General features: G+C 39.6%; 1 long non-coding RNA gene across 1 annotated transcript; it reads right to left on the bottom strand.

Moving 5' to 3' along the window:
• Window positions 1-1,571: 1,571 nt before the first annotated feature.
• Window positions 1,572-6,134, bottom strand: LOC113297496. Its single transcript, XR_003333508.1, has 2 exons — window positions 6,078-6,134; window positions 1,572-5,349 (listed from the first exon to the last, which is right to left on the bottom strand). It is a non-coding gene; the product is annotated as an uncharacterized LOC113297496 (long non-coding RNA).
• Between the last annotated feature and the right edge of the window lie 326 nt (window positions 6,135-6,460).

Genomic DNA, 6,460 nt, shown 5'->3' on the forward strand with positions numbered 1-6,460 from the left:
GTTTACTCAAGCGATGTACTATTTCCAAAGCATCCTTTTTGAGGCTTGCCTCGAGAACCATACGTGGAGAGTGATCTTCAGTATTTTCTTTGAAATTGCAATCCCTTATTACACCAAGCAAAACATCGACATGGTGTTTTAACCGATTAAATCTATCAGCTTTGATTCTAGCAAGATTTAGAATCAAGACACTCTCTTCAGCTGTTTCCCTTTCATTTAGAGAGAGACTCTTTTGTAGGGTAATCGGAAATACTCATGTCGGAGCCTGTCTATCTTGTGAACACAAGGTTCGTCTATATTCGAGATTGAAGAACCTTTCTCTTTAATAGAATTAGACAAGACAGAGCCCTTATTTCTGGTGACGCGTCTATCAGAGATAATACCCTTGTCCATAGAGTCAGATCGCCACAAACACAGACTTTTGAGGTCTTGAACGTGTTTGCCTGCTCTGATACCAATTGAAAAAGTGGGGGTACAACAACCACACCCAATATTTTGCTTAGCAATCTGTATATGCACAAACTCCAATATACTCTCTAGAGAATCAACTAGACAGTCAGACTTAATCTAGATAAAAATTATATCAAAGAGTTTATATCTCTATCTCTCGATTTGATATATACTCAAGCAAATAGAAATCTGCGAGTCTTTATCAAATACTAGAGAGATAACTTGGATGGTACCAAAGACCAATATCCAAGTGTCAATCAATTTAAATCAACAACCAAAAGGTCGGATATTCTAATTGATTGAACAATGCACAACCTGTGATATTTCAATTATATAACAAAATATAATGCGGACAAGAAATAATACAGACACCAGAATTTTGTTAACGAGGAAACCGCAAATGCAGAAAAACCCCGAGACCTAGTTCAGATTGAACACCGATCGTTGTTGTATGCGTCAAAAATAGATTACTTTCTCACTACTCAAAATATAAAATATAGCAAGGGTAAGAAAGGATCGTTCCCATAGAGAGGATCTAGGTTGTCAAGTTGTTTCGGTTTCCTATATAAACAAGGGGGGATTTCTGATTTTTAAGTAAAGGAAAATAACTAAAAACAAATAATGAAATAAACAAGCAAATCAATAAGATGAAGATATTTGTCAAGGATTAGTTTTCATTCACAAACATGAATTTGTAACAATAACTAGAATTGATATTTAATCTCAACTTTTATCAAAGGCCCTAGAATACCTTGATCGCAAGAATATCTCACTAATTTCCTCTTGTCATCAACAAACACATTAAAAGATGCGAGTATGAGTTCTATCTAAAAGAACAACCTAATGTGTAAAAGCACTAATCAAGTTTAATTCCCTAGATGCATTAAGTTCTATGAAATCAGGCCAATCAAAGCAATCGAACGTGTAAAAGCACTAATCCAATTTAACAAAGGTTATGATTCACATGTGACTATTAGGATGCATCACTACAAGCAATATTCACAGTATGCTACTTGCAATCAGAAATTTATCACTTTTGCGTATAATAAACTCTAATCTAGCAATAGAGATGAAAACCACTCGATCGATTCTAGACTCGACCAAACAAGCATTCAAATCAGATAACAATATTAACGATGAATCATAAACGACAAAGTATGGAGACAAAACTATTTTATTGAACACAACCCATGTTTGGAAATCCAACTTATTCCTTAACCAATGATAAAAACTAGGTACTCATATTCATGGAGTTCATAACAAGGAGGAAGAGAAAACCTATCATGTTTCTAAACCCTAAAAAAAGTAGTAGAAGAAGATAAAAGATTTTATTTTTCTTTTCTGTAGTTATTCCCCTTTTATATTCCTCCCCGACCTGATCCTCAATTTCCAGATATAAGTCGAGCCCAGATACACTCTGCTGGATATGCCTCCATAAAGTCCACAAGGCCCAGTTAATATTTGTCTTGTCAGTCTTGTGGAACTGACAAGCATCCCCACCAGTTCTCCACCAGCATCACGGCTATACTAGCGACCTAGCCATTTCATTGTGCTCACTTGAACAGTTTCAGTGTGTACAACCAAGTTCTCACATTTCTGAGCAACAAAACTCTCGCAGCAACAACAACTTCCCCACGTTCAGTTCCATTCATCATACTACCTTCACTGCAAGATCATTATGCCTACAATCTATTGTTTGCAGCACATACTACCAACACCTGAATCTGCACCTGCAATTGTACCTGTCCTAACATACATCTATCCCTGCTTAGCTCAACAGCACCACCAATCAAACCTCATAACAACAGCAGCTGTACTCATATCAACCCACTCTCCATTTCGGTCTTGAAGCATCACTTCCATTTCAGCTTCTCCCTCACTTGTTCATCTACTAGCAATTTCAGCTCATTCCTTACATTGTCATACAGCCATTGTTCCTAATCCCTTCCATTCTTCCTCCATTTGATCACACACGCCAGCTACCACCAATTCCATCACAGCTGTGACATCAATGTCTTTTCTAACTTCTCAAAATCCTCAACCTTGCCTTCTGATTCCTCCAATTTCAGTTGCATTGCGACCACTCTGCCTAGTTATTGCATAACCACCACCAGACCTCGATTATCAGCACCAGAACCCATCTTCCACAGCTGCAATATCACACACTCTCACATCCAACACCCACACAAGCCTGTACCAACACAGATCCGACACCTGCATCGCAGTGCCGTTGCATCCATCCCCAGCTCCATTCTTCAACCTGCCATCACCTGCAACCATTGCCTCAAATACCAGCACCAATTACTCAGCCTGCAGCTCATAACCAGTCACAGCATCAAACAATCATCATCTCCTACGTCACGTGCACAGTTGCACTCATTGAAGACAATTCAAGCCATCTCACCACCTTTTCCAACTTTCATCTCCACTGCAATACCTTGCCAGCACTATCCTTGCACATTCTCTGTAGCAACAGTGTCATCTACCCTGCAATACTGCCATTCTGTCACAGGCATGCTCCAAACCAATTCCTTCATATGAGCTTCCAGTTCAGCTGCAACTGTCATTCATCTGCCACCAACATCTTAACATGCAATTCAACACCAACTGTAACAAAATCCACCACTGCATAACACCAGCAAATCGATCACCAGCTCAAGCTCATCTTAACTTCATCTGTAATATCCAGCAGCAGCATTTCCTCAAGACAACAGTACCCATCTCTCCAAAACTGAATTCAAACAAAACCCCTTATGAACACTCCAATCTCTCTTGGAACTCAAATCTGAGGCAAACCCATCCTTCAAATTTCTTCAACAACTGCATCTTCAGTTCTTCCTTGTGCTCATTTGAACAGTTTCAGTGTGTACAACCAAGTTCTAACATTTCTGAGCAACAAAACTCTCGCAGCAACAACAACTTCCCCACGTTCAGTTCCATTCATCATACTACCTTCACCACAAGATCATTATGCCTACAATCCATTGTTTGCAGCACATACTACCAACACCTGAATCTGCACCTGCAATTGTACCTGTCCTAACACACATCTATCCCTGCTTAGCTCAACAGCACCACCAATCAAACCTCATAACAACAGCAGCTGTAACTCATATCAACCCACTCTCCATTTCGGTCTTGAAGCATCACTTCCATTTCAGCTTCTCCCTGACTTGTTCATCTACTGGCAATTTCAGCTGATTCCTTGCATTGCCATACAACCATTGTTCCTAATCCCTTCCATTCTTCCTCCATTTGATCACACACGCCAGCTACCACCAATTCCATCACAGCTGTGACATCAATGTCTTTTCTAACTTCTCAAAATCCTCAGCCTTGCCTTCTGATTCCACCAATTTCAGTTGCATTGCGACCACTCTGCCTAGTTATTGCATAACCACCTTGAGACCTCGATTATCAGCACCAGAACCCATCTTCCACAGCTGCAATATCACACACTCTCACATCCAACACCCACACAAGCCTGTACCAACACAGATCCGACACCTGCATCGCAGTGCCGTTGCATCCATCCCCAGCTCCATTCTTCAACCTGCCATCACCTGCAACCATTGCCTCAAATACCAGCACCAGTTACTCATCCTGCAGCTCACAACCAGTCACAGCATCAGACAATCATCATCACTTCCGTCACGTGCATAGTTGCACTCATTCAACACAGTTCAAGCCATCTCACCACCTTTTCCAACTTTCATCTCAACTGCAATACCTTTTCAGCACTATCCTTGCACATTCTCTGTAGCAACAGTGTCATCTACCCTGCAATACTGCCGTTCTGTCACAGGCATGCTCCAAACCGATTCCTTCATATGAGCTTCCAGTTCAGCTGCAACTGTCATTCATTCTGCCACCAACATCTTAACCTGTAATTCAACACCAACTGTAACAACATCCACCACTGCATAGCACCAGCAAATCGATCACCAACTCAAGCTCATCTTCAGTTCATCTGTAATATCCAGCAGCAGCATTTCCTCAAGACAACAATACCCATCTCTCCAAAACTGAATTCAAACAAAACCCCTTATGAACACTTCAATCTCTCTTGGAACTCAAATCTGAGGCAAACCCATCCTTCAAAATTTCTTCAACAACTGCATCTTCAGTTCTTCCTTGCACCGGCAGCAAACATCAAACACAGACACACCTTCTTGAATTCATCACCATTGACCTTCAACTCCGGCTCTCAATCACTGATTTCTGATAAGAGCAGCGACCAACTTCCCTGAGTTCATCCTTGACAGCACCATGACCTTCAATAGACACCAATAACTCATTTTCTCCTGAATCTCCACTTTCTCAAATCGATAGCAGAGGCTTCATCTCTTTCCTGAGATTCACAGAACCCCAAATCCAACTCCATTTCTTTGAGTCATTAGTATTTATCACAAACCTAACTCAGATTCAATCTCAGATTTCATTTCCTCCATTTCTGTCAAAACCCATCTTCTGGTTCTTAAATTCAAAGCAAGAGCACTTCAATTCTCGACTGAAACCTCAATCTAACAGATCCCCATCTGTAATTCCATCTTTACCTACAAATTCTTCTCTAATCTCTCGGTTTTCATGGCTGCTGCACAGCTGTTCTCTTTTCTTCTCAATTTCTGGTTCAGGTGAAAATAATGATTGAAAGAAACGTTTTCCCTGAAAGCTAGGGTTAGGTAATGGATGAAGTTTATATTGGCACCCCTCTGAGTGGTTAAGGGCTAACCAGCTTCTCAGTTCTTTCAGCTCTAGGAAACTGACAGCTTAATATCATGCACAACTCCTCTTGCGCTACCTCGCATGCTCCAAATATCGCATGTGAATTGACCTTGTTGCCTTTTTGCTCCAAATGAGCAATTTCTCCTTCTTTTGCTTCAAACGACTCCATTGCACCTAATAAACTCAAAAGCAAACATAAGGTACATAATTTACAAGAAAACATGCAGAGAAAGTATAAACAATAGACAAATATCAAGGTGTATTAGACACCTATCAAATTCTCCCACACTTATACGTTGCTAGTGCTCGAGCAAATCAAAAAAAATAATTATAAAACATACATACAACTCCATCTCGTCGAGGATACGGTTACTCTTAGCATGAATAACAGGCCTTTAAACCCCTAGGTGTCCCTAGTGGACGAGTTTTAGTCTCGTGAGGCCTTACTAGAGATATACCCACAAAACCTACTTTTCTAACTTACTAGTTCTCTGAAATGATAGCATCCAACGCGCTAAGAAGACATAGAGATTCTGCACACTAGTCATTAGAAGTTAGACACATAAATGAACACAATCTCATCCTTAAAAGTTGAGAGAGAAATAACCATCCCTTCTCGAAAGAAATTCGGGTTCGGAGTGATCAAAAGCCTCGACTCTGCCTCACAAGAAAGGGTTTTATGAAGTTGCTCTCAATAATAAATAGTTTTTTATGGGTCACACATGTGTCCAGGTAGGAAGGAAGAGAGAATCCTGCGACACCTTGAATGGTGGGAAGGCAAAAACCCTCCGAATTGTTTTGAAAAACCCACATCTTGTATTCATTTTTGAAAACCCATTTTTTTGACGATCTCTAAGAAAGGAAATCAACCACTTAACGAAGGTGGGAATATGCTTACTTACCTCGTTATCCGTTCGACGTGCAACTAGCACCACTCTCACGGCATCCATAGAAACGTCTTCGGTCTTCAACTGTCGATGATAATTCTTGAACTTCGTAAAATCTTGACAATGTGATTCTTTCCTCTAATTCCTTGTTGCTTGAAACTTCATTATGGATATTTCTTCTTCCATTGGCTTTATTGAAAGAACAAAACTAAAACAAACCAAAATGATACAAACCCAAAATATAATACAAAAGATTTTTCTTGTCTTTTTTCTTTTTTTTTTATTGAGACAAGAAAAATAAAAAAATACAAAATAAAAACAAAACAAAATAGTAAAACGAATAATAAACCTAACAAAATTTTCTCTTGTCTCTTTTTTCTTTTCTTTTTTCTTTTTTT

Source organism: Papaver somniferum, chromosome 7 (genome assembly GCF_003573695.1).
Source record: "Papaver somniferum cultivar HN1 chromosome 7, ASM357369v1, whole genome shotgun sequence".
Classification (NCBI taxonomy): Eukaryota; Viridiplantae; Streptophyta; class Magnoliopsida; order Ranunculales; family Papaveraceae; genus Papaver; species Papaver somniferum.